The following is a 13,041-nucleotide window of genomic DNA, read 5'->3' as shown; positions in this document are numbered from 1 at the left end:
CACTTCAGGCCAGGCCAATTAACCCACTAAGCCACAGCGCCGCCCCCACATATTTTTTTTGTAGTGGGCATTTTCATGAACTTTTTGAAACCCCCTCATACCACAAATTGTCCTACTCAATCCTAGAAGAGTAAATGTCTTACAGTAGTTTTGTGGTTTCTAGACTTGTATTGTTTTCTTGTTATCCCAGCTGACGTTGTAGAGCAGTACTTTAGTAAATGGGATTAAGGGAGCCTCTGTTTCTTGGTTAAGTCTCCAAAGTTAACTGGGAACTGGGCTAGTCCAAACCTGGGAGCCAGAGACCAAATCCAGATCTCTCATGTACTTAGTCCTCCCAAGGACTGCAGTAGCAGTAAGCTGGAGTTGGGTATTAAACCCAGGTATTCCAATATGGAATACAGGCATATTACCCACTGAGCTAAGTGCCTACTCCCTAAAGGTGGTAATTTTTGTTGTTTCCAATTCAAACAAAATATGAGGATATAGCAAAAGTTATCTTGTGATTATTTAACTTTGTCTAAGTAAAAAAGTACATTTTGCATCCTTTATATAAAGTAATTATTTTGAACTTTTTAGAACTTGTTTTTAATCTTTGAAAATCTGAGGAAAGGTTTCTGTGTTTTCCCTGGGAAAGGGCACACGCACAGATGGAGCCTTAAATTTTTGACATGATTCCTTAAGGCCTAGGAACACTGATTTGTAGTAAGATGTAACGGAAGAGGAAGATGGCAGTGAAAATTTTCTTCGTTCTTTAGTAGTGCTCTGATTAGCAACCATTAGAGTAATTGAAAGTACTTGACAGATGATGACATTGGTGGCAAAGGGAGCAACAGTGGTTAAGACTGAAATGCTAGGGACTAGTGAGTTAAGCTGCCACCTGTGATGCTGGGTGCCTGTTTGAGTCCTAGCTGCTCCAGTTCCCATCCAGCCCCCTACTAAATGTTTCCAGGAAAGAAGTAGTGGCCCCTGACACTTACATGGAGACCCATATAGATTTTTTCAGGCTCCTGGCTTCAACCTGGCCCAGCCCTGGCTGTTGTAGCCATTTGGGGAGTGAGAAATTCTTGTGTAGCAGAATGTAGTCTAAAAGGAAATTGCTGTGAGGTTCTAGAAGTCAGTCAAACAAGGTATGTTTGTTTCTCTGTCCTCACCGGGGTTGTTGTTGAATGATTTCAGGAAGGTGCTACTGTGGGCCAAAGCTATAAGCTGTTGCTGTTTACCACATGCTCCTAATTCTGTTATAAAATGTGTTGCTTCCACTCAGTTGTCACTGTCTTAGTTGAGACTGTCACTACGTCTCACCTGGATTATTACAATGACTTTTTAAAAAGTTAAATATTTTATTTTGAGATAATGTGGAGTAACATACCATTGTTAGAAATAATTCAGAGATCCCATTTCCCAGTTTTCCACAGTGGTATATCGTCTTGCAAAACTGTAGTCCAGTAGCAAAACCAGATAATTGACTTTATTGTAACCCACAGAGCTTAGATTTCCTCAGTGCTATTTGTACTCATTTGTGTGTTTTGTGCACTTTTTCACATGTATAAATTTGTTTTTCTGACACTACTGCTAAGATGCAAAAAGAGTTCCATCACTGAATGATCCTTGTTTTCTTTAAAACCACATTCTCCCCTTTCTTACCCTTCCCTACCCATAATCCCTGTCAACCATTACTCTCTTTTCCATTTCTGTAATTTTGTCACTTTAAGAATGTCCCCACGTAGGATCTCTGTCCTTAATGTGTTTTACTATGAAACTTAAAAACAACACTACTAGTCAAACAAAACCCTATACCTTGTGTGGTTGTGTGAGGACAGCCTGTTGAAATCCTTGCTTAGTGTATATGAAGGTAATTGAAAATGAAACTCGATGAAGGGCATGGGAGAGGGAGTGGGAGAGGGGAGGGCCACGGGAGGGAGAAGCCACAACAATACAAAAGTTGCACTTTGTAAATTCACATTTATTAAATAATAAAAAGAAAAAAATAAAAATGAAAGAATGTTACATGTATGTAATTTAAAAAATTTTCTGGATCTACCATGTTGGTAGCAGAAGCTAGGGACTTGAGCTGTTTTCCGCTGCTTTCCCAGATACATTAGCAGGGAGTTGGATCGCAAGTGGAATAGCTGGGGTTTGAACCAACACTCATATGGGATGATGGCACTGCAGACCACAACTTAATCTGCATCACAGCGTTAGCCCAATTAAAAAATTTTAAAAACATGAGGTACTATGATTTTAATGATCTTTGAGTATTTTAAAATTTTACTGTATAAGTAAAATTGACATCTTTTCATTTGATTATTTATAGCCCTTGCCTATAAAATATTTCTTGATCAACTAAAATAATTTTATTAATGGGGTCATATGGCATGTAATTTCCTGGTATTGAGTTTTTCATTGAGGATAGTTCTCTTGAGATTTAGTCAAGTTGTTATGAGTAGTTTCTTCATTTTTATGCTGAGTAATTTTCCGTGGTAAGGATATATCACTTTTTTTTTTAACCTGTTGAAGGAAATCAGGCTATCTCTAGTTTTGGTCTGTCATGAATAAAGTTGTTATGAACATTCAAATAAGGTTTTTTTGTTTTGTTTTGTTTTGTTTTTTTTGACAGGCAGAGTGGACAGTGAGAGAGAGAGAAAGGTCTTCCTTTTGCTGTTGGTTCACCCTCCAGTGGCTGCTGCGGCAGGCATGCCGCAGCCAGCGCACCGTGCTGATCCGATGGCAGGAGCCAGGTGCTTCTCCTGGTCTCCCATGGGGGGCAGGGCCCAAGCACTTGGACCACCCTCCACTGCCTTCCCTGGCCATAGCAGAGAGCTGGCCTGGAAGAGGGGCAACCAGGACTAGAACCTGGTGTGCCGGCGCCTCAGGCGGAGGATTAGCCTATTGAGCCACAGCACTGGCCTTCAAATAAGGTTTTTAGATGAGGTATTCATATTTCCGAGATGAATGCACAATAGTGAAATTGCTGGGTTCTGTAATAGTTTGCCATATTTTGTCTTACAAGAAGCTATGAAACTTTTCTGGAGTGGATATACCATTTTAAATTCTCACCATCAATATATGATAGATCTACTTTATCTTTACCAGTGTTTGTGGCATAATAACTGTTTATTTATTTGAAAGAGTTACAGAGAGCGAGCAGTCTTTTGTCTGCTGGTTTATTCCCCACATGGCTGAGCGGAGCAAAGCTGAAACCATGATTTAGGAGCTGCATCTTGGCCTCCCACACGGGTCAGGGGTTCAAACACTTGGGCCATCCTCCACTGCTTTTTCCCAGGCATGTTAGCAGGGAGCTAGATCAGAAGTGGAGCAGCTGGGACTCAAACTGGCACCCAAATGGGATGGGCTGGCCTTGCAGGCTGTGGCTTTTACTCTCTCACCACACCACCAGCTCCGGTGCAGTAACTTTTTTTAGAAATTTAATTAGTTTTGAAGAGGAACCCAAGAATGATACATCTTTTGGGAGCACCTAGACATAACTAGCTTATGAGACATAAGAATGTCCTCCACTTAATACATTAAAACAAAGTAAATCTTTGAGAACAAGTTTTACTGTTGACTCTCAAATCCAACTCTTTGAGGATAGAGGTCCTGCATAGGGCAATAATTTTTTTTTTTTAAGATTTATTTATTTATTTTAAAAGTCAGAGTTACAGAGGAGAAACAGAGAGGGAGGTCTTCCATCTGCTGGTTCACTCACTAATTGGCTGTAACAGCTGGAGGTGAGCCTGTCCGAAGCCAGGAGCTTAATCCTGGTCTCCCACGAGGGTGCAGGGGCCAAGGAGTTGGACATCCTCCACTGCTTTCCCAGGCCATAGCAGAAAGCTGGATTGGAAGTGGAGCAGTTGGGACTGGAACTGGCACCCATAAGGGATGCCGAACATTGCAGGTGGGGGCTTTACTCACTATGCCACAGCGCGAGGCCCAGGGCAATAACTTCTTACTGAAGTTCCTCTGTTCTGTTCCCCATTGCTTCAAAACTATTCTGTTTGTTGCTTTTTGAGGGGTAGTGCTAACATATACGTGTCTGATCCTTCTCTGAACAAAATTTTTGTAGCATCTGTATACAAAGTTCAGATCCCTCAGGTACCGAAAGACATTTCTGGGGTGATCTTTGCCTACCTTTTTAAACTTCATTATTTGCTCCTACATACATTCCTTTAAGTTCCAGGTATGTCAGAACAGATGTAAACTAGCAGCTGTTGTGAAGATTAAGATTATGCTCATAGTATTTAAAAAGTGCATAATGTAAACAATAAATAAATGGCACTTTCTAGTGATTTCTGAGTCTTTACCTTGACATATAGGAGGCACCTACATGTTAAGCGTAAATCACTTACTGGATTCTTTGTAGATTTCTGAAATGTCTTACTTCATCCTTCTATATAAGGTCTACCTTTTGAAGTCTAGGCTTAAACCTTGGATCTAGTTATTTTGACATTTAATCATATATTACTTTCATGTGCATTAAATGACTGATACTGTGGTGTTTTTTTTCTTTATAATAGATTTTGTGTTACTTGAGGACACTAAATTGAACCATTTTGGTCTTCAACAGTAACATAGCATGTTATGTAAAAATATTTTAGTTCTCTTTAAAATAAATTTTAAAATATTTGTTTATCTGAATTGTATCAGTTGTTACTGTTAGAAATCACCTCATGTCCGAATGAATTCACATTGCATTGGCTATTTCTATAACTTTTTGATAAGCAATTATTTTGGATGAATTTTGATTAGGTTAGGATGCATGAGGTTACACTTGACTATATAAACTCCCAAAGGAATGAAGAATTAGGTGAATGAAATTGTTTTCATATACTAGTAAATAAAGCAGTAGTTCTTTATATATTCATTATTTTAAAGGTTTATTTGAAAGACAGAATGACAAAGAAGGGGCACAGAATTTCCATCTGCTGGTTCACTGTCTATGTGGTCACAATGATCAGGGGTGAGGCAGGCTGAAGCCAGGAGCCCGAAACTCCCATCTAGCCCTGCCCTCCCATGAGTGGCAGGGGCCCAAGTACTTGGGCCATCCTCCACTTCTTTCCTGGGAACACTAGCAGGGAGCAGGATTGGAAGCAGAGCAGCTGGCACTTGAACTGGTACTCCGATGCAAGCAGCAGGGTAACCCACTCAGCCCACAACTTTGTATATTTATTGACAGAAATCTTACATGATGAAAGTTTCCTTTGGATGCTGTTTTTGCTTTTAGTTGCTTCCATCAGTGTTAACTGAGTATTCACCATGTGCTGGGTATTATGCTATCTATAGGTACAAAATAATAAAAATGGTTGGAGGGATGTGACAAAATTCTATCAATAGGGCTTTTGATACATTCAGTGTGGAAAGTAAGCAGAAAGGGAACATCAAGGTTAATACCTATAGATTTGTGATTTGAACAACTGGATGGATTTATTGAAAGGGTAAAGACTAAGTGTAAAAGATTGCAGGCCAGAAGAAATCAAGGTATCTGCTTTATACTTTTTGTATTTAAAATATCTATGTGAATATTCTAGTGGAAATGTTAAATAGTCTAAATATGAGGTGTTTAAATCTTGTACTCAGAGAAGAGTTATCAGAATATATAAGAATTTAAAGCTGTGGGATTAGATAAATAGACATAAGGACAGAGTACAGCTAGAGACAAAAGGTGAGCTGAGAATTGAGTTGGAGTAAAAGAGGAAGAGTTAGTATGAGATTGAAAAGGGACCAAGGTGAGAAAAGAGACTCCTGACTAGTGACATGAGAGCCCAAAGAAAGAAATTAAAGAAATAATGATGCTGAGAGCTCAAGAAGGATGAAAAGTGAAGTTTCTTTCTTATTTGTTAGTGTGAAGGCTGTTGATCTTGACAGTTTAGTGGCATGGATGACATACTCAAGTTTCTCTTGGACAGGCATTTGACATAGTGGTTATGATGCTGCTTGGGACACCCACATCCCATATTGGAATGCATGGGTTTGAGTCCTGTCTCCATTCCCAATTCCAGCTTCCTACTAATGCCTACCCTGGGAAGCAACAGGGGATGGCTCTGGTGGCTGGATCTGTGCCACTCACATGGGAAACTTGGATTGAATTCTTGGCTCTTGGCTGTTGTAGACATTTGGTGAGTGAACTAGTGGATTGGAGATGTCTGTCTCTGCCTTTTAAATAAATAAAAAATTTTAAAAGTTTTTTTCTGTAGGAGCCGATGTTGGGGCATTAAGCTGCTGCCTACAGCACCGGCATCCCACGTGTGCACCAGTTAAGAGTCCTGGCTACTCCACTTCCAGTCCAGCTTCTGCTGTGGCCCGGTAAGGCAGTGGAGGATGGCCCAAGTGCTTGGGCCCTGCACCCCATGGGAAACCAGGATAAGTACCTGGCTCCTGCCATTGGCTCAGCATGGTGCGCTGGCTGCATCGCGGCGGCCGCAGCAGCCATTGGAGGGTGAACCAAAGGCAAAAGGAAGACCTTTCTCTCTGTCTCTCTGTCTCACTGTCCTCTCTGCCTGCCAAAAAATAAATAAAAAATATAGACTATAGGAAAGGAACAAATTGATTCTACAGGGGACAAATAATAGAGATTAGGAGAGAAGAAAAAGTAATCATTATTTAGGTGATTTGGGGTGGAGGCAGTAACTTGAGAACAAAAGGAAGGGATGAAGGGTAGGTAATGCTTGTGATTATATGGATTTCTTTGATAGCAGAATATGCTGGTATAAGTTGAGAATCTCTTGAGTGGGACAAGAGTTCATAGAAAACTCAAATTGGAGGCCACTGGAAGGAAATACTATTTCTGGGGTAAATGCTGTAGCATAGCAGGTTAAGTCACATCTTGGAATGATTGCATCCCAAATTGGAATGCCTAGGATTTAGTGCCACCTCTGCTTCATATCTACCTTCCTGCTAATGGCTGTGGGAAGCAGTAGATTATGGCTCAATACTTAGGCCCCTGCTACCTACTTGAAAGAACTGGATGGAGTACTTGGCTCATAGTTTCAGCCTGGCCTAGCCCCGGCTGTTATGCGTATTTGTGGGGAGGGAACCACCAAATGGAAAAACCATCTGCTGCTGTCATGCTGCCTTTCAAATAGATGAAAAATAAAAAAGTCTGCTTTGTTTTTTCATGATATTTTAAAGTTTTATTTATTTGAGAGGTAGACTTACAGAGGAAGAGACAGAGAGAAGGTCTTCCATCTGTTGGTTTGCTCCTTCAATGGCCAAAACAGCCGGAGCTGGGCTGATCTGAAGCCAGGGGCTAGGAACTTCTTTCGGGTCTCCCATGTGGTTGCAGGGGCCCAAACATTTGGGCCATCTTTTACTGCTTTCCCAGGCCATAGCAGAGAGCTGTATTGGAATAGGAGCAGCCAGGCTTAGAACCAGCATCCGTGTTGTATGCTAGCGCCATAGGAGGAGGCTTAGCCCACTACACCACAGTGCTCCTGGTTTGGTTTTTTAAATAGTGATTTCTGATCTCTTTTTGGGAAAAGGAAAGATGAAGATTTATATGTGATAGGTACAGTTTTTAAAATCTTTTTTTTGGTTGCACAAATAATATTTATCCTTTCAAAAAGGAAATGCATGACATACCTTGAAAATTCAACCCCATATTTTCTCTTTTCATCCAAACTCCCACTCTAAACTCAGATCATTATCAATAGTTCAGTATTTGTTCTTTAATTTTTGCTTAATTATTAACATTTATTTTTACAGAAATATTTATACTAAAACTTTTATTTATGAGACTATTAAAATCCTAATTCAAGTTTTTGTTATTTTGACATTTTAGCTAACAAGGACTAAAGGAGATCATTTAAACTTTGTTACTCTGTTTCTTTAGATGTTTATATTCACTTCTGCTATCATTTGTTGCTATTACTTGGTTGCCTGAATTCTGGATAGTTGTCAAGTGAATTTCTTTGTATGTAGTTAAAATTTTTTGCCTTGAAGATAAGTCTTTTAAAAACAAAACAAAAATCATTACTTTTGCCCATCTTTTACTTTCATCATTTTAAAGTTTTTGTTTAAGTGTTAATAGTAGTTGTGTGTAGTTTTGTATCAAGTCTGAGAAGTTTTTTTTTATAGCTGATCTTGTATCATTTATTCGTTTGCTTTATTATTATTTACTAATTTTTTATCCTCCCTCATTAGTAAAAAGACAAAAATCAAGGAACTGTCAATTTATGTGCCTCTGATGTTTATTTTTAAAAATTAAGCCCCTATTTTAGCTTATTATCCTTAACTTCTAGTTTTCCTGGGAACTCTGAGGTTAGCCTGGTATTTTCCTCCATTGTTGGTTGTTTTTTTTTTTTTTCCCCCCGATTGGATGCTTTTAAGATTTTTATAAGCTTAGTGAATTCAGCATGATAAGTCTCAAACTTTCTGATTCACTTCTATTTGTTGTTTGGTTTTTTTAGTACATGGTGAAATCAGTCTACAAATTTAGTTCATTTTAGAAATGACCTCAAATACCTTTCTGTACCACTTGTACTAATTTCTTTTGCAGACATTGGTCCAAATCTTTGGGGTATGTTGATGAACAAAACACATAAAAATCCCTGCCTGTGTGTAGAGCTTAAATTGTAGCAGGGGGAGGCCCACCTTCATAAAAAAGAAAAAGATAGTAAGTGAATGTGTAGTGTTGTAGAAGAAAAAGCAGAGTAAGCAGGAATGGGAATACTGGGGAGGAACTGAAGAAGACAGCAGTATGAGCCTCATTGAGAAGGTAAAAGAGTAGCTGGTGCTGCGGCTCACTAGGTTAATCCTCCGCCTTGCGGTGTCGACACACCGGGTTCTAGTCCCGGTTGGGGCGCCGGATTCTGTCCCGGTTGCCCCTGGTTGCCCCTCTTCCAGGCCAGCTCTGCTGTGGCCAGGGATTGCAGTGGAGGATGGCCCAGGTGCTTGGGCCCTGCACCCCATGGGAGACCAGGAAAAGCACCTGGCTCCTGCCATCGGATCAGCGCAGTGCGCCAGCCGCGGCCTCCATTGGAGGGTGAACCACCGACAAAGGAAGACCTTTGTCTCTGTCTCTCTCTCTCTCTCTCTCTCTCACTCTCACTGTCCACTCTGCCTGTCAAAAAATAAAAAAATAAAGAAAAAAGAAGGTAAAAGAAACAAAACCTTTAAAAGTTCTAAGGCTAGAGCATTCTTTATATGTTCAAATGGCAAGGAAGCCATGTGGCTGGAGAAAGGGGGTAAATGATGGAAATAAAAGAAAATGAAGCCATAGTATGGCCTGCAAAGCCATTAAACAAACTGCATTGAGTCTAAGGCATGCAGTTCGTGTATGGTATTGCAGACCATTGTTCGGGGAGCTGACGTCATTCTGACTCTTGAAAATGCTATGCAGAGTGGTGGTAGAAAGCAGAAAGTGTTAATTAGTCCTTTAATGCAGTATCTAGATGTATGAAGTGATAAACTTTATGGACCAAAGAATTAACAGTGAAGATGGTAAGAAATAGTTTGATTCCATAGCTATACAGCCTAACAATTAGAGTGTGAGAAAAAAGGAATAGACATCAAGAATGATTCTTAAGATTTTTAGCAGGCCGGGGCTGTGGCTCACTTGGGTAATCCTCTGCCTGCGGCTCCAGTACCCTGGTTCTAGTCCCGGTTGGGACACTGGATTCTGTCCCAGTTGCTCCTCTTCCAGTCCAGCTCTCTGCTGTGGCCCGGGAAGGCAGTGGAGGATGGTCCAAGTGCTTGGGTCCCTGCACTCGCACAGGAGACCAGGAGGAAGCACCTCGCTCCTGGCTTTGGATGGGCGCAGCGTGCTGGCCATAGCAACCATTTTTGGGGGTGAACCAACAGAAGGAAGACCTTTCTCTCTGTCTCTCTCTCTCTCACTGTCTAACTCTGCCTGTCCAAAAAAAAAAAAATAAAAAAAAAAATAAAAATAAAAAAATTAGCAATCAACTGAGGGAATGGACTTAATAGCAACTGAAATGGAGAAGGCTGCAGATAGGGCTCGTTTTAAGGAAAGCGTGGACATGTTTATGAAAAACCTCTCTCAGGCTTTCAAGTGAAGATGTCAGGATGTTTTACAGTAGCCTGTAGAGTTCAGAAGAAAGCTGAACTTTCTGTTTTATTTGGCTCTTTTCAATCATAATGAACGCTTTACTTGTTGCTTCTAAAGAGATTTTCCTTTCAATGATGGGTCCCCCCCCCCCCTTAAGTTTCTTTATATTTAAACTCCTTTTGTCTTTGTTTCTACTTTGATCCTTTAAGAATCACATCTAAGGGGATGGCCTTTGGTGCAGCAGTTAGGATGCTGCTTGAGACATCTGAGTGCCTGATTTGAGTTCTAGCTCCTCCACTTCATCCAGTTTGTACACCCTGGGAAGCAGCAGATAATGGCTCAAGTGCTTGGGTCTCTGCTAACCACAGGGAGACCTGTATTGAGTTCTGGGCTCATGTCTTCAACCTGGCCCAGCCCTGGCTGTTACAGGCATTTTGCCTTTCAAATAAAAAGCGAGGAAAAGAAAAAAGAAGTCACAAATCATGTCTAAGAACAGAGATCCATATTGTGTTTACTGGATTGGTCCTTTGAAATCCTAGTCAACTTCTTTGTGAACTTTTTTTTTTAAGATTTTACTTATTTATTTGATAGACTGATTTACAGTGAGAGGGGGAGACGTCTCAGAAAGGTCTTCCATCTACTGTTTCACTGATCCGAAGCCAGGATCTAAGAGCTTCTGGGTTTTCCACGCAGGTGCAGGGGCCCAAAAACTTTGGCCGCCTTCTACTGCTTTCCTAGGCCTTACCAGGGAGCTAAATCAGAAGACGAACAGCTGGGATGAGAACTAACACCCATATGGGATGCTTGTGCTGCAGGTGGAGGATTAACCCACTATGCCACAGTGCTGTTCCCCTTTTATGAACTTTTCTTTAGTGTGTTGGTTACCAGTAAAGCAGCTGAATAAATTTTTTTAAACGTTATTGATTATAGGGTTTATTTGAGGGTGTTGCTGATATTATTGAAGAAGGCAAGGCAATTTCTGGAACTAGCTATTATATTCTCCTGGTCTTGTTTGCTTACACAAGTGAGAAGTTTTTATTTCTGTTGGATGTGTAATAACAAATTGTTTACATTATTTTTGAATGGAATATTTTACTGTGGGTACACATGAGATTTGCTTAGGTGGCTACAAAAAGGCTGTTGGCATTTGCATTGTAGCAGGAATTAAGATATGAACGAATGTAATAATGAATCAACAATTGGATTATCATTCAATAGATCATGTTTTCCACTGACATAATTATGTAATTGAAGGTGCCATTTCTGATTAATTGTTCATTAAAAACTATAGATTTGAGCAACAAAACACTGAACTAATTTGTTTAATTTTATTTGAATAGTGACAGAGACAGAAAGATCATCCCTCCACTAGTTCACTCCGGAAATGGCTGCAATGGCTTGGGCTGGACTAGGCTAAAGCCAGGAATCAGAAAGAAATTCCAGCCAGGTCTTCCACATGGGTGGAAGGGCCCAAGTATTTGGGCCATTTTCCACTGCTTTCACAGGTACATTAGTATCAGGGAGTTGGATCAGAAACAGTAATAACTGGTGCTCTGATACAGCATGCCAGCAATGCAGGTGTCTTAACCTACTGTGCCTTGACATGGGCTCTACTATTCTTTTTTTCTCTTGCATTTCAGAGAGTCTTAATAGCATTGTATTATAACAGTTGTAATGAATTAGTTTTAGATGGTTCATGAAATAGATTTTAAATCATATATATCATCTTGAGTTGGTTTGAGTTTGTAGCAATAAATCAGCAACATTTAGCCAAGAAATGTATCTTAGAACTATGTGAAGAGTTTTTCAAAAGTAATTTGTTTTGAAAGAACTCCTTGTGATGGTTAAGAGCTATTGCTGGGGCCGGCACCGCGGCTCGCTAGGCTAATCCTCTGCCTGAGGCGCCGGCACACCGGGTTCTAGTCCTGGTCGGGGTGCCAGATTCTGTCCCGGTTGCCCCTCTTCCAGGCCAGCTCTCTGCTGTGGCCCGGGAGTGCAGTGGAGGATGGCCCAAGTGCTTGGGCCCTGCACCCCGTGGGAGACCAAGATAAGCACCTGGCTCCTGCCATCGGATCAGCGCGGTGTGCCGGCCGCAGCGGCCATTGGAGGGTGAACCAACGGCAAAGGAAGGCTTTTCTCTCTGTCTCTCTCTCTCACTGTCCACTCTGCCTGTAAAAAAAAAAGAGGGGGGGGGGCTATTGCTGGGGCTGGCATTATAGTGAGGTAGATTGGGCCACCACCTGCTATGCTGACATCTCTGTATGAGTGGCAGCTGCTCCATTTCAGATTCAGCTCCCTGATGATGTGACTGGAAAAGCAGTGAAAGATAGTCCAAGTGCTTGGGCCCCTGCCCCTATTCTGGGAGACCCAGATGAAGCTCCTGGTTCCTGGTTTCCACCTGTGTGCCATATGGCAAGTGAGCCAGCAGAAGGATGATTTCTTTCCCTCTGTCTCTCTGTGTCTCCCTCTCTGTAATTCTACCTTTCAAATAAGTAAATCTTAAAATCACAGAAAAAAGGAATTGTACATACCATTGTTCATCATAGAACCTAACATAAACGTGTCTATAATCAGATTATTTTTCTGCATAGAATTTTTTTGTAGTAGTGTCATTAGTAAAAAAAAAAAAGGGCAGCAAATCACATAACTTCTTTGACACTCATATACAAGATTATAACTGGACTGAGAGCAGCTCTTTGTTAATATTTAAAGTATCTCTTTAGAGTTGGCCAGCAATTTCTTGTTGTAATCTACTTAGGTTTTCATTATATTAGATTACTAGCACAGAATCTTAGTGTAACTGCAGAATTAAATAACTTGCCCTTAAAACTTTGTGGACCTTGGGAGAGATTTTTGAGCTTAAGCCAGAGAATCTATTGTACTTGCTTGTCTCAATCCTCCAATTTCAATTAATATGCAGGTTGCCTCAATGAAGTTTAGACTTTGCTTTTTCTTTTTCAGTCATCTGAAAGTTTTGATCAATTGCTTTTAAAAGGCCAGTACAAAAAAGCATTTCTTAAGAGTTGATTGCAACAGTT

General features: G+C 40.6%; 1 protein-coding gene across 8 annotated transcripts in view; it reads left to right on the top strand.

Annotated features, from left to right (window-relative positions):
* ARHGAP5 (Rho GTPase activating protein 5) overlaps positions 1-13,041 on the top strand; it is a 92,725-nt gene that overhangs the window by 36,121 nt on the left and 43,563 nt on the right. The gene's annotated exons all lie outside the window — the stretch shown is intronic.

This window comes from Oryctolagus cuniculus, chromosome 12 (genome assembly GCF_964237555.1).
Source record: "Oryctolagus cuniculus chromosome 12, mOryCun1.1, whole genome shotgun sequence".
NCBI lineage: Eukaryota > Metazoa > Chordata > Mammalia > Lagomorpha > Leporidae > Oryctolagus > Oryctolagus cuniculus.
This window is presented reverse-complemented; position numbering and strand designations above follow the sequence as displayed.